Source organism: Balaenoptera acutorostrata, chromosome 7, assembly GCF_949987535.1.
Source record: "Balaenoptera acutorostrata chromosome 7, mBalAcu1.1, whole genome shotgun sequence".
NCBI lineage: Eukaryota > Metazoa > Chordata > Mammalia > Artiodactyla > Balaenopteridae > Balaenoptera > Balaenoptera acutorostrata.
The window spans coordinates 31,153,311-31,176,954 of record NC_080070.1 but is presented as its reverse complement, the minus strand read 5'-3'; the positions used below and the strand labels follow the sequence as shown (position 1 = coordinate 31,176,954).

At 36.4% G+C, this 23,644-nt stretch overlaps 1 protein-coding gene and 1 pseudogene across 1 annotated transcript in view; one reads left to right on the top strand and one right to left on the bottom strand.

Annotated features, from left to right (window-relative positions):
• KCND2 (potassium voltage-gated channel subfamily D member 2) overlaps positions 1 to 23,644 on the top strand; it is a 490,117-nt gene that overhangs the window by 126,214 nt on the left and 340,259 nt on the right. The window lies entirely within an intron of this gene.
• On the bottom strand, positions 2,135 to 2,459 carry LOC114237051 (COX assembly mitochondrial protein homolog; annotated as a pseudogene).

Here is a 23,644-nt window from a genome sequence, read left to right as displayed (position 1 = left end):
TGGTCAGTTCATCTTTATTGCTGTTGGTCATCTTTCTTAAATTTCTGATTGTTTTACTTCTCTACTAAAATCACCAACCAACCAGCCAAGCAGCCAGGCAACCAGCCTACCTGCCTTCCACCTACCTACCTACTGCATAAGCAAACAACAAATAAAAACATTCTGTGGTAAACAAACTAACAAATGAAAACATTCTCTAGCTCTTTAGTATATAGGATGAAATGAAAATCCATTAGTGTGTGTTTTGTTCACTTTTGCCTGTTTTTCTTTTCCAGAGTTATCTCCTGTAGTTCTTAGGGTCAATACAAAACCAGACACAGAGGACACTTCACTTTTCCCACCCAAAACTTCCTTTGAACCTCCAGTGCCTCCGCTCTTGCCGCTTCTTTTGAGACACTGGTTTTCTTCTCCGTCAACTCAGCCTAATTCAAACTTTAAAGTCCAATTCATCTCAATTTTCTAACCCTTTCCCCTCCTACCTCCATAAATTTCCATAAAACCTTGTAAATACATATGGTTATTTTCTTAGGCACTGCTTAGTAGCTAGAACTTGGGATTCATGAGGGTAGTAAAACATTTTGGTCATTACGAATTTAGCACAGTATTGACACCTATTAGACTCTCATCCATAGGTTACTGAAGGAATAAATGAAAAGAATGAAGGAAGGAATAAAGTGGTATAATTGTATTTTTACTAATAATTTAAAGTTCCCTGGGGGCTCTCATAAAAATTAGCATTTATCATACATCTGTAATCATTTTATGGCACGTGGGGCATGTTTTTATTAAAGTTTTATACACACACACACACACACACACACACACACACACACACACATGATTCTACAGCTAGTGCTTGGGAAAATAATAAATTTGTTTTCCAGTGCTGTTTTCTCTTAAATGTCTTCCTGGACTCCACAATGTATATTTTACTCAAGTGTCTTTCATCCTAGTATCTACACTGTTTTGTAACTCATTGTTCACTTAACAATATGTAATTAACATTTCCCCATATGATTAAATATTCTTCTATATTATCATGTTAGTTAGAAATTTCAGATATCTCAAGGTTTTATCTGTTTAAAAATATTGCTATACTAAACAAGATTAGAGTTAAATGATTAAATACAGTTATTTATGGTGAACAACTTTCTAAACACTGAATCACTGCTTCCAAGAGCTTGAACAGTTTTGATATATATATATATATATATATATATATACACACACACACACACACACCACACATATATATATATGCACACACATATATATATATATATACACACACATATATATATATATTGCTCTTTTGCCTGCCAGATATATTATAAGTAATTATATGTCAACCAGATGGTTGTAAAATTAGCCATTTTCTGAATGCATAGCAGCAATACTGGGATAAATGTGTGTGTGTGTGTGTGTGTGTGTGTGTGTGTGTGCAATTTCCTTTAACAACAAAATAATGACATTGTCCTAGTAGAAGTGATAATTGAAAGTAACACTAATAAATTTTGTAAAAGCAAACTAGAAAAAAATGTACATTGAGAGCTATCCTGGATATAATATGAAACTTCTAGTCAATGAGTATTCATTCATTCATCTTTCATTCACTTTTGTATATAAAAAATTATTGACTGAACACACACTATATTCCAGGCACTGTGCTGGATGACTGGGATACAAAGATCAATGGGCTGTGACCTTAGCCTTACACCTCTGCAGAGTATACTTACGTAAAATAGATCCATTACTGTAAAACATGGCTGCAAGAGATACCTGAACAAAGTGTCCTGTGAGTGAGTGAGTGGGTGGGTGGGGAAGTTGGTAGAGGCTTCACAGAGAAGCTACTTGAGCTAGCTCTAATAGTATAAGTAGGAGTTTATCAAAAAGTAAAGGAAAAAATAAGAAAAGTAAACACAAACAAATGTATATAGTTCAAATAATGAATAGGTATTTGGTTGATTTTTATTTTTTATTTTTATTTTTTTTTAAGTTTAAAAAAAATCTTTATTTCAGATAAAATTATTTCCATTATTAAGGATAAAGCAAACACACTTCCTTGAGTCCATCATTTCAGGTGACTGTGATTTCCATGAACATTGGCGTTCCTGAGTATCATTTGAATATTTGCCTACATGCTTGTGGGAAGCTTCCTCAGCCTTTTCTTGGTAGGTAGGAATTCCAGTTTTTCTGAATTCTTCGCTTTCCTTCAGGTATTCCATTTTGCATTCTTCATGAAAGGCTGGATCATTATAGTAAGCAGTTAGACATTCTTTCAATGCAGAATTTTCTTTCTGGCATTTTACTACCACAAGGATTCCAGAGTCCTTGCAACATTTAGTGAAATCTTGAACTTGTTCAGAACATCTCTCTCGGGCCTTTTCTCTCATTATTTTAGGGATCAAAACATCTTTTTCGACTCATCTGAGATGCGGCTCTGCAGGGTCGAGTGCCATGTCTGCGCCCGGGGGGTGGCAGCGGCCCACACAGGTCTGGTTGGTTTTTAAATGAAAGATAAATATGATTTGGGCCCACATTGTGGAATACTGAGTGGCCCATACCTTGATAAGAAGTTCCATAATTAGTGTAAAAAGCAAGCGAAATAGGTTTTTTTACTTTGATACATTTGTATATTGTAGTATGATTGCCACTGAGGCAATATTTATCACATTACATTATTATAGTACAGTATTATTGACTATGTTTCTTATACTGTGCCTTAGATCCCTATGGCTTATTATTTACTGCTAGTTACAAGTTTGTACCCTTAAACACCATCAGTCTAATTCCCCCATCCACCATCCCCTGGTAACAATCATTTTACTGTCTTTTGTACAGATTAGACTTTTTTAGATTCTACATATAAGTGATATTGTACAGTGTTTGTCTTTCTCTGACTTACCTTGTCTAGTACAATATGCTCAAGGTCCATCCTTGTCATAAACGGCAGGATATCTTCCTTTCTCATGGCTGAATAGTATTCAATTGTGTATATATGTACCACATCTTTTTTAGCCATTTATCCATTGGTGGGCATTTGGGTTGTTTCCATATCTTGGCTATTGAGAATAATGCTGCAATAAATATGGGTGTGCATATATCTCGTCAAAATCCTGTTTTCATTTCCTTTGGATTTTTACCCAGAAATGGAATTGCTGGATCATATGGTAGATATATTTTTAATATTTGAGGAACCTCCATATAGTTTTTCCTAGTGGTTGGACTAATTTACATTCCTGCCAACAGTGTATAAGGGTTCCCTTTTCACCACATCCTCACCAGCATCTGTTTGTCTTTTTGATAATAGCCATCCTAATAGGTGTGAGGTGATATCTCATTCTAGTTTTGATTTGCATTTCCGTGATGATTAGTGATGTTGAACATTTTTTTCATGTACCTCTTGGCCATTTCGATGTTCTCTGGAAAAATGTCTAATTAGTTCGTCTGCCCATGTTAATATCAGATTTTGTTTGGGGTTTTTGTTATTCATATACGTTAATTCTTTATATATTTTGGATATTAACCCCTTATTCAAAATATGGTTTGCAAAATTTTTTCCCATTCTATAGGCTGCCCTTTCATTTTGTTGACTTTTTTTTTTTTCCGAGTAGAAGCTTTTGAATTTGATGTTGTCCCATTTGTTGATTTTTTACTTTTGTTATTTGTGCTAGCAAAAGAGGTTTTTAAATAGGAGAGTGACAAACTTTTCATATAAGAAAAATACCATAAAGCAATGTAGAGAATAGACCAGAATGGAGGAGAAACTTGTAGTAAGAAAATAATGAGGAAACTGTTAGAATAGGCCACCTGATAGAGGCCATGTCTTAGCGGTGGTGACAATGGAGAGAAGCTAGATTATCGTACCTACTGGGTGTGTTGGTTGAACAGAAGGGAAGAAGTAAAGATCTGAGGTTGCAAAGAAACCTTATTACAGAATAAGCTCCTTTGCCATTTTACTACCTGTGTTCTAGGGTACCATCCTCTCCTGGGATCCCAATCCTGAGGTACAGGGATCCCAGAGACACGAGAGGGCCAGTGAATGCACTGAATTTATGGGCAACAATTTGGAGACATGAAGATCCATAGTCTTCATCAGATTCTCATCTCAGATTCAAGGGGAAAACTTTTAAAAATTGTAAGTCGATGTGTTTAATAGGTACTTTTCTAGGGAGACACTCCATGCTTTTCATCAGTTCCTTTTAGTAGATTATAACACCAAATAGCTGAAGACCACTGATCTATCTGATAGATACCCTTTTATTTTTTCACAGATTTTCTTTGTATTTAGGTCCAGTTGTTAGGACAGGGTGGCAGGGCAGTGTGACATAAAATACACGGGTTTAAGTCAGAGATACCTGGGTTGGCATCCAGGCTCGTCAATAATGCTGCGTGACCTATAGGCAAAATTGCTTAAACTCGAATAACTGCAGTTTCTTCATTTGTAAAATGAAGAGAGTGACATCTAGTTCAAATATGGGGCTATTCATAAGAACTTATTAGCCCAGCACTTAGTTGAGTGGCTGGTCAATAGAAGGCATTCAATAAGTGATAGCAATATTGAACACTGTTGTTATTATCCTTACATTTATTAGATAGCAATGCTGAGGCTCATCTCACTTCTCTCCCCTCTATGAAGCCTTCATTTATCACCCCATCTAAAGTCAGTCTCACCCTTTTCTGAGCTCTTTGCTTGTACTTCCTCTTGAGATCTACCTTACTTTTACTGACATTATAGTGTATATGTCTTCGTCTCATCCAGTGTACTAGATATTAGGGCTTTATTCATCTTGTATTCCCTTTAGTGATGGCTATCATACATTCTACGCAGATGATGCACAAAATTTAAATATTTTGTATACAACACAATATTTAATATTTTCACAGTATATTTGGTTCAGTGGCACCTATCAGAGCACTTGTCACACCATATTGTCTCCCTGATAACACAGTGGATTCTGTGGGCAGCGTCTGTTGTGTATTCATGGTGCTTACATTGCATTAGAGAAAGAAAAGTTTGATCATGGGCTTCTTGCACTTGAAAAACCTTGGCTTTTACTTTTACTCTTTAAAAAATAAATATTAGATGTCCTGTCACTTATGTGATGTGATATAAAACCTTAAATCTTTATATAGTGTTAGAAGTATTGTATTAAAATGTCCCATATTTTCTAAAACCTCATGTAACTCAAACATCTGGAAAAACCTAGTAACAAATAATGTATAGATAGTTCAGATTTGGCTTTTATACTGTCATTCTTCACATAATAATTTCTGTATGTATTTTTCCGGTAATTTATCCCAAACTAATTATGTAAATTAAAATTTCAGGAAGGCTATGAAACACTAACAACTCAGTTATATTATCTCAAAACATTATAATCACCTCACTGAGTAGCAGCAAAAATAGAGGTCAGAGCATTTTGGTTGTCTTAATGTGGCTCTTCTGTTTTGATATTTTTCTTTCTTTTTCTTTTTTAAATAGCTCATGGGCTTAGTTGCTCCGTGGCATGTGGGATCTTCCCAGACCAGGGATCGAACCCGTGTCCCCTGCATTGGCAGGTGGATTCTTAACCACTGCGCCACCAGGGAAGTCCCTGATATTTTTAAAGTTAACATCTGAACACAATTTTCTATATCAACAATGATGCCACTTTAAAATATCTAAATGCAAAAGGGCTGTACGATAAGGAAAAACACTGCGGTCTCATTGGAAAAATTTTAAAGAAACATTTTGTGATTTTTTAAGTGTATAAAGTAGACAGAAAACAACTGGCACCCCATTAAAGCAAACCCATGTGGTCATAGTGCACAGCTGTCAGACAACCACGTTCCAAAACATCTAAACCTTCCACATGCTTAGACGGCCCTGTGCTTATTTATCACAGCACCAATCACGCTCTATTTCCATCATCTGTTGACTTGTCTGTCCTCCACACTGGAAGGCATTACTTTCTTTTCAAACCATGTTTACACTCCCAGAGCCTATCTAGCACCTGGCACATGGAAGGCAATAAATTGTTGTTTATGGAAGCAATTAGTGAAGTAAATAATTATCTAATTAATTAAATGACCTCTGTGTTTTCCAACAATTTTCAAACTTTAATGTGCCAAAAAATTACCTGCAAATATAGTTTTAAAATGTAAATCGATAACTTCTGCACACATGGATTCTAATTCCATAGGTTATGCAGCCTGAGAACATGCATCTTAACAAGGCCACCAGTGTTTCTGCTTCAGGAGCAAAGATCACTCTTTAAAAACATTGATAGAATATCATTCATGTGATTAAGAACTCTTCTTGATTCAGGTAAACTTCCACAAAATCATTGGGCTGTTGTTCACTGATTCTGAATTGAGAGGGTCAGAGTGAGTGAGGACTGAACAGTGTAAGAAAAGTCCTGAGGGGCTCATGGGGCACACTGGTGAAAGACTTTGCTCAAACTTTCCCTGATTCTGTGTCTGTTAGATTTGTGAGGTTTGCATGAATAGAAGGTAAAGCTAAAGACAAACTTGACAATGTGGGCAGACTGCTTGACAGCCCAAGGATCCAGATAAAGTCTAGTCTTCCAGTTGGGCTGCATTGGGGTCACTATCCAAGAAATAAGCAGGGAGAAAACAATCTAGGCCAGGTAACAGAAGAGCATCTCAAGATACAGATCATGCAAGCATACTGACACCAGAAAACTCTGAGTGTGACTTCGGATACCTGGACAAACCCATCCTTCCTCAGTTCCTATTTTAAGTTTCTCAATGTTAGTTGATGGGAGCTAGCAAAGTATCTGCTGCTCCCAGAGTTGGATATGCTTCTTAGGTATTGGTCATAGTGGAAGGTTAGATCGTCTACAGTGTTTATACTTTCAGATTCCCCAGAATCTTTGAAAAGTATTGGTCAAATTCTTGGACTCTAAGCCAGATCTAATAAATCAGTATCTCCGGGGAGCACACGATGGGAATTGATTTATGAGCATTCTTTAGGTGGTTCAGATGATTGGCCTGGTGTGGGAGCCATGACTTTAAAACGCCTTCATAGGTATTTCATTAATGAAAAATTTTTATTGTATTTATTAGGAGTCATATCTTTCTGCCCCCCATCTTTAGCCCCATACGTTTCTGCCTCTTGCACACAACTCCTCTCCTCATATGTCTCTTAGTAGCCTCCTGTCCAAAATTACTTTGTCGTAGACTTGCTTTTTTAGGTATTCTAACCCTCTAAACTTAATAGTAATTTCCTCTATTCCTTTTCCATCAATTTTCAGTCTAAAGACTTATTTTTCTCTCCTTTTATTTCCTCTGCACAGTTTATATCCTAAAGCACATTCAAATTGCATGTCATAATGTCATACACCCTCTCCCCACCCACTTTTTCATGCACCCACATAGGTAGCACGTTAGCTGGCTTACATTTCTAAAAACAATCAGGGGCCAATGACTCTGAACAAGTGAGCAAGGTCATTATTAATCTTAAAATGTCAGAATAAAGTTCTAAAATGGAGAAAGTTGCTGAGAAAAATGGAAGATGAGTTCACAATTGAGCCGGACGCCTAAGACATTTTACATTCCGACTTGTTTTAACAAGATTCTACTGCTTTGTAATTCATTGACAGAATGCTTATAGCCTCCCATTGGCTCAGTGCTCCCATTTATTCAGCGACTGTAAATAATAGCCATCAGCAAAGCTTTTGAAATCTTCAGATGAAAGGAACTAAATTAAGGAAGCTTCCCCTGTTCATCCCTTTCCCACAAAATGGGCGCTGCCTAGAACACAGAAAGCAAGGAACACAGAAAGCAAGGAACACAGAAAGCAAGGAGCAGTGTAGTAACCTTACAACCTAGTATAGTCCAGCTTTTGAGAACCATGAATGCTGCTTTTCTATGTACTGAAAGTTTTTTTTTAATATTTTTTTCTCAATTGGAACATGGTATTTTGTCTTAAGCTGTAAGAGAGATTGGAAAAGGCAATATCAAATCAGTTACATTATGTGGATTAATGGCGGAGTAGTTTCTTCAGTTATCACAAGCTGGTTGCTATTTTAAGGTTATTATTATCACATCCTACTGTACCTGAGAGTGAAGTTTTTCATTACCATCCAAAGATGCTTCATTTTGTTGCTTAGCAGGGGAAACTTTGATAAACAAATTCCAGCATTTTTTTATGTTCCCATGGACTTAAAATGTACCTGCAATTTTTAAAATTTCATACAGATTATCTTTTTATGTTTTTTACTTACACAATCTACATATTTTAAATTATTAGATGATTGAGCTAGCAGCGGATGAGGTTATAATTTTAACGAAGTGCTAAACCTTCCCGTGATATTACAGTTGAGTTAGGGAACCAGTCAGTACTCGCTACTCTGGGCCAACGGTGTTTAATTAGATCAGTGTGATAAATAAAATTGGGAAGCATTACTTGAAATATAGAATATACTTAACTTAGATAACAATGGATTGGCAATTAAAAAATTTATATTAGACCTCTGTCATTTGATCACTTTACTGTATCTGATAATGTCAGTATTCAGTACTGCAGAATGCAGTAAGCAAAACACAATGTTGCCTACTAAGATCAAGTTACTGCTGGGCATTGTATGGGATGTAAGAAATACAGACATGTTCTCAGCCTTCCAGGACCTCAAAATGCATTTGAGGGACAGATAGATAGATAGGTAAGTAGATAGATGGAGAGATAGAGAGATAGAATAGATAGACAGATAGATAGATAAAAGGATAGCTAAGATATATGGCATTTGTTTTCAGTAACACATCTCACACTCCTTATTTTTCATGCAAATCATCTGACAATTATCTATACCATATAGCCTCTCCTATTCTGTAGCTTTAAATAGTTATTTAAATTCATGAACTTTTTGTACCTTAGAGAAGATACATTTGCTTGGTTTTTTGTATTTGTTTTCTAGAATAACTTAGGTATTGTGGATAAAGGAAACCCCTATTAAGTGCTAAAGTGTTATTGTAGTCCTCATTATCATTTTGTTATTATAGGATGTAAGCATTTTTAAATGCACTGTCTATTTCCTTGATGTCTTAAAAAGAAAAAATCGAGTATGTTTTTTTTTTTTCTATTTAGAGGCATCATTATGTTCATCAGGGTTTGTGATAATTTAAAGGGAAATTGTCACTATAGAATGGATATGATGGAAATCTCTTGGTTTCCTGGAAAAATGCATTATTGATCTACCTTTATGTCATTTTTATTTTTTCTTCTAAAAATGTGTGAGGCAGTTAGGTGATTTCCTGCACCCCCTTCTACTAAATTACTACTAAATTAATAAGTGAATCAAAGGCTAAAGCATACTTCTTCCAAGGGGTAGTTTCATTCTGTAGAAAACTATCAACTCTATTATTGATATCAATGATCCTGAGTTTGTCAGTATATTTGAAATGTCATCTCAGAGTTCCTCATCACCAATGTGAAGGATCATCTACAAGACTGCAGTATTCACCCTGTCCTCTATAGCACTTGCTTTGATTTTACTCCCAATGTGGGAAGGAGGAGTATTTTTAACTTCTGTAGTTTTTTAAAGAGAATTACATTTTTAGGGGTGGAGAGCTGGAGTGTGGGCAGGATTTTTGTGACATATCAAAAGGTTAATAAAATTAGAAATCCCATGCTTAATGTTACAGCAATAATAAAATTAATAACTATTTGATAATGTCATGTTATCCTGAGAATCCTTCATTCCTAAATTACATTTGTTTTGTGAACATTCCAGAAGTTAGACTGTATTAAGAAATGAGTTTTCTACAAGATCATGAAATTCTTTTAAAGCCTCAAGGTTTTGCTTACTATCTTTTTTTAAATGTCTGATGTAATTATTCCATTTCAAATGCCAAAGCTTGATTCTGTGACTAATACAGCTTCGTAAGCTGTATCTACTTATTTGTAAAATGCTTTTTTTAGTGAAAGTGGTAGCAATAGTAATGGTCTCCCACAAAGATGCCTACATTCTAATCCTCAGAATCTATCAAAATGTTATGTTACATGGCAAAGGGCTGACCTTAAGATAAGTAGATTATCTGTATTGTCCTCTTGGACCAAGGGTCCCTACAGAGGGAAGAGTGAGGCAGAAGAGTAAGAACCAGAGGGATGTCATCCTGAGAAGGGCTCAGATCATCGCTGGTTTTGATGCTAGAAGGGGGACGTGGCCCAAGGAATAGGGGAAACCTCTAGAACCTGGAAAGTGAAAGAAAATGGTTTCTCTTCTAGAGCCCCAGGAAGGAAAGTAGCCCACTGAGACCCATTTCAGATTTCTGACCTCCAAAAGTGTAAGATGATAAATTTGTGTTGTTTTAAGCCACTAGGGTTTGGTAATTTGTTACAGCAGCAATAGGAAACTAAAACAATGAGTACTGGAGTCAAAGGTAGGAGTATTCTGATGCAGTTTCCTGGAGAGTCAGTCAAACATAATTGCTGAATTCCCATATTTTGGTGATTGTGTGTAAGGGTGCTTCTCTGAAATTTTGCATCGTTCAGAATCTTTGTACAACACAAATAGATGTACATTCCTAGGCCTAATGCAGAGCCAGGGTAGATGAAATACCTCTGCACTGACACATCAACATTTTCCTGTATTTCTTTTTAAAAGTAAAATTATAGAATCATCTTCTTGTTTCCGTTTATATTGACTTTTCAAGTTATTAGACATCAAATTAGAAGTCTTATAAATGTTTTCTCTTTCTGTAATATTCTTGTTATAGTATGGTGCTCCTAGCTTAGTATTTCTGCTATGGCATACAATGAAATAGGCCACTGTGCCAATTCTGTGTTTCGGCTTAGTGTGTCAGGATGCAATTGCTTTAAGCCTTCGAGAATCCAGTACTGACAAGGCTCTGAGGCGACTGAGGTACAGTTAGGTTGGGTCCTATATCTGCAGGCTAACCATAGGCTGAGAAAAATAATATATAAAAATAATTGCAACTGTATAGCACAGGGAACTCCACTCACTGCTCTGTGGTGACCTAAATGAGAAGGAAATCCAAAAAATTGGAGATATATGTATACGTATAGCTGATTCACTTTGCTGTACAGTATAAACTAACACAATATTGTAAAGCAACTATACTCCAATAAAAATTTTTTTTAAATGACTGGAAAAAAAATTTTTTAATAAAAATAAAAACAACACACACACACACAAAATAACTGCAGTGACTAAATGTGCCAGTTGGGACTGGACCTTGACTCAATCAAGGATAAGCTCCTCTCCCCACAACCCTTATTCAATATCTGAAACTGATTTAACTCCACAGATGAGAACCAGGAGGACTCTGAACCTGGAGTTTGGAGATTCACTCTGAAGTATCGAAAGATTCCACTTGTTTTTATTTATTGGTTAAGTAGGGTTTCTCAGCCTCGGCGCTATTGATGTCTGGATCAGATAATCCTTTATTGTGCAGGGCCATCCTGGGAAGTGCAAGGTGTTGAGAAGTATCCATGGCCTCTGCCCACTGGATGTCACTAACAAACCCCTACTCTGGTTATAACAGCCAACAAGGTCTCCAGATGTTGCCACATATCCCCAAAGGGGCAAAATCGCCTCTGGTCGAGAACCACGGGGTTTCTGTACTCGAGCACTTAACCTTTTTTCTGCAACCAGACTCGATTTTATAACCCACTTTTAGTAGATGAGCTCTGTTGTAACAGCACCTTTCAAGGTATCTGTATTTATAGCCACAAATGGAACAGCCCCAAATTTAAATACTGTATTCTCCCTAGATCTCAGTCACCACGAGCAGTCATATTCTCAGCTATGAGATTGCACAATATCCTTCCTCCCTCTTCTTTTACCATGAACTATCTATCTGTAAAACCTCTGTGATAAGATATTCTACCCTGCTTGATTTTGTCCATTGACTTCTGGAGGCATCTTCCCTGATGGACCCAGCCTGATGGATACCTATAATTTTTTCATCCCATTAATCTGTAGTTTGTCCCATTCTACCAGAGCCTTATTTCTGGCAGTCCAATTTATTTAAAGAAAACGAATCTATCCTTATGTCATTTTCACACATACACCTCCACCACCAACAACAGTTGAGGCCTGGGTACCAAATAAGACTCTATTTACAAGTAACAAACCAAATCGAGAAAGCTTAAGTAGAAAAGCAATGCAAAGCAAAACAAGAAAAAAATGGTTAACTGATTAAATATAAATTGTCTCAGAAAAATCAAAGCATGCAGAATGAACTCAGGATTGCATGCAAGAATTGGGAAGTGGTCAGGACCTCAGGGAATGTACGCATCCTTCTTCTGTCTCTGTCTCCTCCATATTTCCACGATTCTCTTTTCTTCGGCAGGCTGGCTTTCTCTCATGCACTGTCCACATGACAAGATGGTTGAGCCAAAGCTCCCAAGAGTTTATAAGCTCTCCTTTTCAGAGATTAACCCAAACTGAACTATATATTTGTGACCATAGGTGTGTGAAGGAGACTTCTCACTGTCAGGTAAGAAGATGCCCCAGAGATGAGAGCCACAGATTGGTTCAGAAATTTACCCAAATTACCTGGTCATCAACACAGAATAGAATTCAACGTTTTTTCAGATGACTGAAAACAATTCCACATGCAGAATTTTAACTGTATGAAAGCAATTAAAGTAAGAACATATCATCTTTGGGAAAAACACACATTAGGATAATTATGTATCAACACTCATATTTCACAATTTATCAAAGAGACATTTAGAGGCATTCTTGCCCAGATACAAAAAATGTCTTTTCTGTTTAGGGAAATAGAAATTTAATTTTGCTTCTGCATATAAAGAAATAAATGAAAATATCAGGGTATTTGAAAAAAATTTCTAAGGGTTTTTGCACATTGTTGAAACTAATGTAAAAATAGAAATCTATTTCCAAGACAAAAAGGATAATACAACCTTTGTGTGAAGGCACAATGAGGAGTTTTTTTTGTAAAGCACGTTTGTTCAGACCATGCTTGAAAATTAATATTTCAGTAGAGAGCATACAGGAAATTTCAGTATGTTAAGACAAAAAACTGGGAAGTTTGGACGTTTATGTTTTCCTAGTAAGGAGGCTCTGCTTTATTTTCTGACAAGTTCACTGACAGAGCTTTAGAGGTAACATAACGGTATCTGCACTTAGCTGTCAGCCAGGAATGAGTCACTCTTGAATTTACTAAAAATGACATGATCAACATGGCATAGTAATGAACCCTGGGGAGGATTTTAAGATACGATGTGGCATCAGATCCTCTCATTAGTGCCACGGGTCTTATTAGTACATGTCATTTTTCTAACCTTTACAGCATGGCTGGTAGAATACAGCCAACACTGAATCTCTCTACATTTGTGACATCTCTTAATGTCACATCTCTTAATAAAAAAATACTGTTTATAGCTTGTTGAATTTTCTAAACATGTTTTAAAGATGAGGAAATGGCATAAAGCAAGGAAAATGAGAAAACCCCTTAGATTTTGTGAAAAAAAAAAAAAGGTATGCTATTACACTGAGTGGGAAGAAGTGCTTGTTTCCTGTCAGTCCTTACATCCCAGAGAGGCAGCAAGCATCCCACAGGGGCAAGAGCCTGTGCTTCAAGCTAGGGTTCTAGACCCAGCTCTGCCAGCAATAACTTGAGTTTCTCTTAACCTCTCTTAGATTCATTTTTGAAATGCGTGATATAGGAAAAGAGCTATAGGATTGTTTTTTATTACACTTGATTTTTTTTCAAGGCTCTTTGTGAATGTTTCCTCTTGTATCCCGCTCTCTCCATTGATGGATCAAATAACAAATGCCAGGCATAGTGATAGGCACTGCAGATAAAATCAGGGACTTCATTCTATATAGGTAAAGTTGAAATAAGATTGTAATATGTAAGTGGATTCATTCACCCCCCCCCAATTCATATTTAACTGTATAAAAACCCTTTTGGGAACAAATTTAACAAAGTTTGAATGCTGTTTATTTGCAGTTAACAAGATGATGGAGAGAAGCAGCTGGATTTGGGATTTAAATGCCTCCATCTAAATTTCACAACTTATCTTAAGAAAGCAGAGGATCCACATTTTTTCAAAAGGACCAGAAATAAAAATATCCAGTATAGCTTTAGCATTTTAAAGGCCAAAACATGTAATAAAGATTGTGTTAAAGTAAGTCCAGTACATCATTTGTTATTTTCAGTTTTTAAGTTAACATTTACCATGTGCTACTTCAAGCCGACTTTACAAAGTCTGTCACGGCTAGTACCTCGTGTGGCAAATCCCAGGGGTGTCCCGACCTTCCTCAAGGGTGACTGATAGTTGGGCAGGTCCAGGTGTACTGAGTGGTGAGGATTGATATGGATACAACTGAGGTTTAGAAACAAGGAAGAGTAATGGAAAATACATCTTACTCAAAGATGGCATCTTATTCTGATGACTTGCCAAAAATACAGAATAATTTTTAATGTGAGATTTATAAAAAAACACATTTCCATGTATATTTACATAAATATTTCAAGTAAAATAAGTAAATAAGCACTAAAATATATCAGCTACATGCACACCATTACAAGGTTATATCTGCCAAATTCATAACAGTAAATGTCACCTCCAAATCAAAATTAAGAGAACAACAGATTTTTAAAAAGTCTGATTTGTCAGGTAGTTACCGAACTACCTATCATCATATGACTAATTTGTCTTTCTAAAGGCAGAATCGTGACAGATATTAAATGTAGAATGACGGTAGGAGGATTCAATACTTTTCAAGGTAGTGGTTTAGACATCAGGAAAGCTCTTGGGGAAATACCATATGCTAGTGCAACTGTAAATTGCATTGAGTGTTTATTGGTTTCTGTCATGGTATGGTAGGTATTGGTTAGTAATAAAAATGAAGGAAAATTCATTTGTTTGTAGCTTTCATTTTTCAGTTGTGTGCTTTCTGGTAGGTGTACTTGTCTTGTGTAGGAGGCAGAAAGGTGCTACTTTAGAATTCAATTCTAATCACAGAAAAAATATTTTAATGTAATTGATTTGTTCTCCAGTGGAATAGGAGAGGTATAAAATATCTGATGAAGTAACTATGATGCATCAATAGTTAATCGTAATGGATGAAATTTGTCTTTACTTCTTGAATACAGTTATTTTTCCCTGTCAAAGAATAATTATTTCAAATAAAATTCAAAGTGCTGTCTTTAAGATATGCATTATTTCTTCTAGGAATCTCAAAGTCAGCCTCATTTGCACAACATAAAATATGTAAATTCCCCATCATTTGAAATTCTCTTTCACTGCATTAATATAAAAGCTTATGATTTTAGTAAATCCCTTCTGCTGGTTTAGAAGCAGCGACAAAAGATCAGCCATTTATGGTGTGCCTGCTATATGTACTTGCCCTGGGTGAACAGTAAGAGAATCCAGGTATAGGTCAAAGAGTTTAAAGACATTTTTTGAAAGGCAAAACAGATGCATGCTAAAAATTTAAATAACTTTCTAGTCAATAGCAGAAATATGTGACAAAGTAGTACATGATTAATTGCAAAGTAATGGCTTAGGCAATAATTGCTAAAGGGGTTCATAGAAAAAGATCACTTCATTGAAGAGGTGAGCCACACATTAAACCAAGGGGAGGAATTGAGCTGAATAATGAAGGATGGGTCAGGGCCAGAGAGGCATTCTAGGCTGAAGAAATGCCCATAGCTCAGACAGAGAGATGAGAAGATAAAATGATTTTTTTAGATAAGGGTGAGTATGGATATATGAAGAGCTTCTGTATGGAGTGGAAAGGCTAGAAAATTAGCTGAGAGTCAGGGAATAATGTCTTTTGAATGTCTGGCTAAGTGATTTTGATTTCATCCGTTAAATAAGTATTTTCCAGATCATAGTCATCAAAACTTCAGAAAGTCCTATGAGATGTGATTGCTACTCCTGGGGAAGGAGTAAAGACAGGAGTGAAATTTAGAAGTTCAATATATTTGGGAACTTCTCAATTAAAAAAAAAAGTAAGCAAGTTCCCGTATAACAGGTCTTCATAGAGCCCTTAATATATTAATGTGCATTGTGAAACTATAAGAGGATACACCTTCATATATGCTAGAAATTTAAAATAATTTGATATTACTGAACAGTACTATATGAATAGGTAAGAGGTGAAAGGTGAGGCTGGAGAGCCATACTGAAGAGTTTTCACTTGATTGTGCAGGTTCTTGATTAAGTAGGTGATGGGGAGTCAAGGAGAGGTTATAGGAAGATTGTCATATTCAGATTTACAGTTTTGAAAGGTCATCCTGGTGACAAGCCAAGAGGCTCCTATAATCACTCATTTAAGAAATGGGGGCCTGCACCAAGGCAGTGGCAGCAGAAATGGACAAGAAAGGTCTAGTTCAAAAATATCTAAGGATTGTCTTTTCGTCTTGTTTGTGGTTTCCTTTGCTGTGCAAAAGCTTTTAAGTTTCATTAGGTCCCATTTGTTTATTTTTGTTTTTCCATTTCTCTAGGAGCTGGGTCAAAAAGGATCTTGCTGTGATTTATGTCATAGAGTGTTCTGCCTATGTTTTCCTCTAAGAGTTTGATAGTGTCTGGCCTTACATTTAGGTCTTTAATCCATTTTGAGTTTATTTTTGTGTATGGTGTTAGGGAGTGTTCTAATTTCATACTTTTACATGTACCTGTCCAGTTTTCCCAGCACCACTTATTGAAGAAGCTATCTTTCTCCACTGTATATTCTTGCCTCTTGTATCAAAGATAAGGTGACCATGTGTGTTGGGGTTTATCTCTGGGCTTTCTATCCTGTTCCATTGATCTATATTTCTGTTTTTGTGCCAGTACCATCCTGTCTTGATTACTGTAGCTTTGTAGTGTAGTCTGAAGTCTGGGAGCCTGATTCCTCCAGCTCTGTTTTTCTTTCTCAAGATTGCTTTGGCTATTCGGGGTCTTTTGGGAGAAAATATTTGCAAATGAAGCAACTGATAAAGGATTAATCTCCAAAATTTACAAGCAGCTCATGTAGCTCAATATCAAAAAAACAAACAACCCAATCCAAAAATGGGCAGAAGACCTAAATAGACATTTCTCCAAAGAAGATATACAGATTGCCAACAAACACATGAAAGAATGCTCAACATCATTAATCATTAAAGAAATGCAAATCAAAACTACAATGAGATATCATCTCACACTGGTCAGAATGGCCATCATCAAAAAATCTACCAACAGTAAATGCTGGAGAGTGTGTGGAGAAAAGGGAACCCTCTTGCACTGTTGGTGGGAATGTAAATTGATACAGCCACTATGGAGAACAGTATGGAGGTTCCTTAAAAAACTAAAAATAGAACTACCATACGACCCAGTAATCCCACTACTGGACATATACCCTGAGAAAACCATAATTCAAAAAGCGACATATACCACAATGTTCATTGCAGCTCTATTTACAATAGCCAGAACATGGAAGCAACCAAAGTGTCCATCAACAGATGAATGGATGAAGAAGATGTGGCACATATATACAATGGAATATTACTCAGCCATAAAAAGAAATGAAATTGAGTTATTTGTAGTGAGGTGGATGGACCTAGAGTCTGTCATACAGAGTGAAGTAAGTCAGAAAGAGAAAAAACAAATACCGTATGCTATCACATATATATGGAATCGAAGAAAAAAAAAATGGTCATGAAGAACCTAGGGGCAAGACGGGAATAAAGACACAGACCTACTAGAGAATGAACTTGAGGAAATGGGGAGTGGGAAGGGTAAGCTGGGACAAAGTGAGAGAGTGGCATGGACATATATACACTACCAAACGTAAAATAGATAGCTAGTGGGAAGCAGCCGCATAGCACAGGGAGATCAGCTTGGTGCTTTGTGACCACCTAGAGGGGTGGGATAGGGAGGGTGGGAGGGAGGGAGACGCAAGAGGGAGGAGATATGGGGATAGATATATATGTATAGCTGATTCACTTTGTTATAAAGCAGAAACTAACACACCATTGTAAAGCAATTATACTCCAATAAAGACGTTAAAAAAAAAAATCTAAGGAATATAATCCTAAACTCCTGATGACTGAAGGGATATGAAAGTCAGGAAGGAGTTAACAATGAATGTTGAGCTTGTAACTCTGGAAACTGAGTGAAAAGCAGTATCAGTCATCAATTCAGGGAACAAAAGAAGAGCAGAATGGGGTGAAGGGCAGGCATAATGAAGGAAGACAAACAGTGAGCTGAATCTGTGGTGGGTGTTGGGCTTGAGGTCCCAGTAGTATATCCAGAGGAATCTATCAAAGAGATATTCAAATTTACATATCTGGAACCCAGGAGAGAGATCTGATCTAGAGATAAAAGTTTGCAAGTCACTGCATGCCATGATACAACATGTGAAGACATGGGAGATGATAACACTTACACAGACCATGTAGTGAAGATAGTAAGATCACCAAAGACATCGTCCGAGAAAAATGAAGAATATACAACAAAAGAGATTAAGATTAGCATTATCCAAACACAGTATTAGAAATTGTTTTATACTCCATTACTGTTCAGCTCAAAATGGGACTCCCTATTACTTCATGAGTTAGTTGTGACCAATGACCTCTCTACCCCCCCCTCCACACACACACACACACCACCGGGAGTTTGGTGCTCTTAGTCACTGAGGAGCAGAATCAGATATAGATTACTCTCTTTTTTCCCCCTTATTTATTTATTTAAATATGGATATCTAGTTGTGACAGTGCTGTTTGTTGAGAATACTACCCTTTCTCATTGGTTACCTTTGCTCATTGAAAAGCATCTGACCACATGTGTAAGAGTCAGTTTTTGGACTCCATATTCTATTCCATTAATGAATATGGCTGTCTTTATGCTAATATGACACTTATTTCTATACCACTACACTTATAGCATTATACTGAGTCTTTAAATGAAATCGTGCAATTCCTCCAGTTATGTTCATTAGAATTCTTTTGGCTATGATAGGCCCTTTGTAATTCTGTGTAATTTTAGATTAAGTTTGTCACTTTCTACAAAAATCCCTTCTGAAATTTTAATTGCTATTGCATTAAATGTGTAGATTAATTTGGTAAATATTAGCATCGTAATAGTATTGTGTCATCTATTCCATGACCATGGTATGTCCCAATACTTATGTCTTTTTTACTTTCTCTTAACAATGTTCTGTAGTTTTCAAGGTAAATATCCTGAGCATATTTTTATAAGTTTATTCCTATGCATTTCATGTTTTTAGATACTACCGTAAATGGTATTTTTTTTTATTTAAATTTTTACTTGTCCATTATCCTTGAAGATTGTTGAGACAGTACCTATGGGGAAAAGCACACATCTTTTTTTACTCTTACTTTATACCTGGTTATATGTTGACTAGCTTAACTTATTTTCTTGCAATCACTATTTTCAAGAACTTAGCCTCAGATACAGATATTGGTGAACCCAATAAATTCTTTACAGTTCAAATTTAACAATGCTAAAAGAAGTTTAAAAGGAAGAAATATTTCTGTTCTAACTACAGTTATCTATCAAGTTAGCCCGGTCAGATCCACTCTTTGGGTGTGACTATATGTATGTGTGAATAAAAGAAAGAGGGGGAGGTATACATAGAAAGAAAAGACCCTGGATAAATAGGTATACATAAAAGAAAAGAGGAAGAAAGAGCACCAAGACACCAAAGAAGTATTTGAAAATATACTAGCAAGAAAATAACATGTAATACCTGTTTTTCACTTCTATATTTTCATAGTGAATGCTCAAACATCATATAATATATAGGTTATATTAGTTATCATTTACAGAAGAAGAGATTGAGGATTGGAAATATAGTGTCTTTCCCAGTATTATGGAAATGGTAAGTAGCAAATGATGTAGCAGTACTTGGGCCTTGTGAATCTCTTTTGATTGTACTATTTTCTTCAGTTACCTAGTTAGGGCTTTTGCAACTCATGTAACTAATTGCATCTTTCAAGAACTATACATAGGCATAATTATCCCTGCCTGAGTACCATCTAGCAGCCAGATGGTCAGTAGGTAAAGCTGAATTCATGTATTTTACTTCTAACAATATCATACTACATTTTATTTTTTTATTTATGTTCTTCCTGGTCCAAAAGAATCTTAAAAAGAAGGCTTCGCTGGGATTGCTCAATCAGGAGACAAACAAAAAGAGATTGATTTATAATAATTTGATCCAATTATGGATAAACTTGATAACTGAGTCACTGAGAAGTTACATGTTTAAATCAAACAAATAAATAAAAATTAAATTCAGAATTACTGAATTGTCATGAGCATAGTTTCAATATCATCTCTCTCTCTAGGAAATCAACAATGGTTGTCTTATGATTGGGTTATCATAAGTTCTGCTCAGTTCTGTTCTTCTGTTTTCAGAGTCTTGATGTACCATTTCCTTATCATATAGGTTGCAGAGAGAGCTTAAGAATCTCACTATACTTTACTAGGTTTGCAGGTAATCTGTTACCAAGACTTTACTTTTTTATTTGGATTCACCTTGGTTCTTCATCTTTTCTTACTCCTTTTGAAAAATTTACGAATAGTACATGCACTACACCACTCCTTGTGGTCTCCTATATAGTTTATTTTTCTGTAGTTTCTGTTTTTCACCTCTAAGCCTGAAATAACTATGTGGCTGCTGTCACTCTATCCTGAGCTCCCCACTCTGTTTGATCACCAAGGATCTTTGTATTGCTAGCTTTTTCTAAGACAATGCATTCACTGAGGCTATAGTAGTTTGAAATATATTCTAAATGCTTTCTGAGCTCTTAATTTCTTCAGGAAACTCTGGCAGTTTTGCTTTCTAGTAGAGTATCATCCTGGATTGTCACCCAACATCCTAATGCTTTCACTTTAAGATTCTTCAGGCGACATTAAAACAGCAGCCCTTTGAAATCTACAGCTTCTGCAGAAGCTCTGGCACTACTTCTTTATACCAGATCAAGTATTCTGCATTCGCATGTTAAATATAAATTCCCTGCTTTCGGTTAGTTCTGTTGAAATCCTAACCAATGAAAAAGTTTGAAAATTTCCTGCGGTAGAAGTTTGACATGATATGGATAGAGAAGGAATTGTGACTAGTCGCCCCATCCTCCCAATACTGTAATTAAGAAGACTTTATTTAAGAAGTAGGATATTTAAAGGAAGATTCAACATTCACATCAATGTTGATCATGTTGATAGTGGCTAGTTAATGGAAATCTGCTGGACAATCCAGTGAAATGGTAAAGTACCATTTGAGTAAAATAAAAATTTCAAGAATTATTGAAGACTGTTAAGTTATCTATAGCATCAAACATTAATATTTCATTTAGATAAATTAATTTTTCAATTAGGAAATAACTAACAGTAGAAGAATTTTCAGGTACTAAATAAACCATAACTTCTTCTGGGTTTATTTGTCCAGTTGTCTCTACATTTGCATTTTATTAGAGAAAAATGTGTGTTTAATTTTTGACATTTCTTTGATATATAATAGCAGTAATTGTTCAATTATTGAGCACACTTATTTCAGTTTTCTTCTGCAACCCAATTCTTTTTTTTTTTTAACATCTTTATTGGAGTATAATTGCTTTACAGTGTTGTGTTAGTTTCTGCTGTATAACAAAGTGAATCAGATATACATATACATATATCCCCATATCTCCTCCCTCTTGTGTCTCCCTCCCACCTCCCTATCCCATCCCTCTAGGTGGTCTCAAAGCACCAAGCTGATCCCCCTGTGCTATGCAGCTGCTTCCCACTAACTATCTATTTTACGTTTGGTAGTGTATATATGTCAATGCCACTCTCTCACTTCGTCCCAGCTTACCCTTCCCACTCCCCGTGTCCTCAAGTCCATTCTCTACGTCTGTGTCTTTATTCCTGTCCTGCCCCTAGGTTCTTCAGAACCATTTTTTTTTTTTAGATTCCATATATGTGTGTTAGCATACGGTATTTGTTTTCCTCTTTCTGACTTACTTCACTCTGTATGACAGACTCTAGGTCCATCCACCTCACTACAAATAACTCAATTTCGTTTCTTTTTATGGCTGAGTAATATTCCATTGTATATATGTGCCACCTCTTCTTTATCCATTCATCTGTCGATGGACACTTAGGTTGCTTCCATGTCCTGGCTATTGTAAATAGTGCTGCAATGAGCATTGGGGTGCATGTGTCTTTTTGAATTATGGTTTTCTCAGGGTATATGCCCAGTAGTGGGATTGCTGGGTCATATGGTAGTTCTATTTTTAAGGAACCTCCATACTGTTCTCCATAGTGGCTGTATCAATTTACATTCCCACCAACAGTGCAAGAGGGTTCCCTTTTCTCCACACCCTCTCCAGCATTTATTGTTTGTAGATTTTTTGATGATGGCCATTCTGACCGGTGTGAGGTGATACCTCACTGTAGTTTTGATTTGCATTTCTCTAATGATTAGTGATGTTGAGCATCCTTTCATGTGTTTTGCAACCCAATGCTTGCAGTAATGGGTTGGTGCATGTTGGTGTGATACCCTAGTTGCTAGAGTCTAGTGCCTCATTTTGACCTCCTCATCTCCCACAAACTTTTCTGCTATGATTCAGGCAGTCAGTCTCACAACCGTGCTGTATATTTACCCCTCAAAACCATATCACCTCCACTAATTTAAGCATCTTACTTTGTGAGTACGCCTTTAATATTGAAGTATACCCCATAGGATGATTTTCCACTTCATCGTCACCTCAGTTTCCTTGATGTTACTGTGATTGTCCTCCCTTCATTCATCAGCTTGATTGTTGAAGTACCCGCATATGATCATTCTTTCACCCCATCTGAAGGAGAGGCCTCTGACACCTTATCATTATCAGAGGCCTCTCTTTCTTCACTAGCTGCTCCCACTCTTTCCCCCTAGTTTCATTTTTCTTCTTAACTAGGTTGAATTGCATGGATCATCATGTCACTATGTTCATGTCAATACCCCAGGTTCTATTGCCCCACTGGCTTCGGCCTTTTGATCATGAAAATCCTCAAACCCTGATGAAGGCAACTATTTGTTCTATCTGGCCTGTATCTGTATAGCTGGGCTCAGCCAGATACAATAACAGTGCACGTCAAATTAGGGCCACTATGATTAGTGTGTGTTGATTAACCTCAACTGGACTATCATTGCCATGTAATCCTACTACATTTTGTCATTCCCACCTTCTGAAAAGATTATTTCAAGCCTGCTCTATGCTCTACAAAACTCCAACATCCCTATTACTCCGTTCATTCCCTGTACATAACCTAGCCAAAACAAGAAAGAACAAAATGAAACAAAACCCTCTTGATAGCAACTTTCTCAAACCTTGCTATGATACCCCACCTGCATTTACACTGTCCACTTTTTATCCCGGCATCTTTTTAAATCCAGTCAAAATTTTTGGGTCTTCGGCTTAGGGGATCACACCTTCCTTCTTGTAACACTCTTTTTTTTTTCCTATACCAACATAATTTTTTGTGTTGTTTTCCTCCTACCTCTCTGTTCCCACCTTCTCAATGACCTTTGCTTGCCCACTTTCCTCTACTTTTCTGTTAAATCCTGGGATACTGTAGGCTCAGTCTGAGGCCTGCCCTTCCCTTTCCATTCTATATTTCATCCTAGGCTAGTTAACCCAGTGAATGGCTTCAGCTCAAAACCAGTCATTCATGCCAGTGACTCTG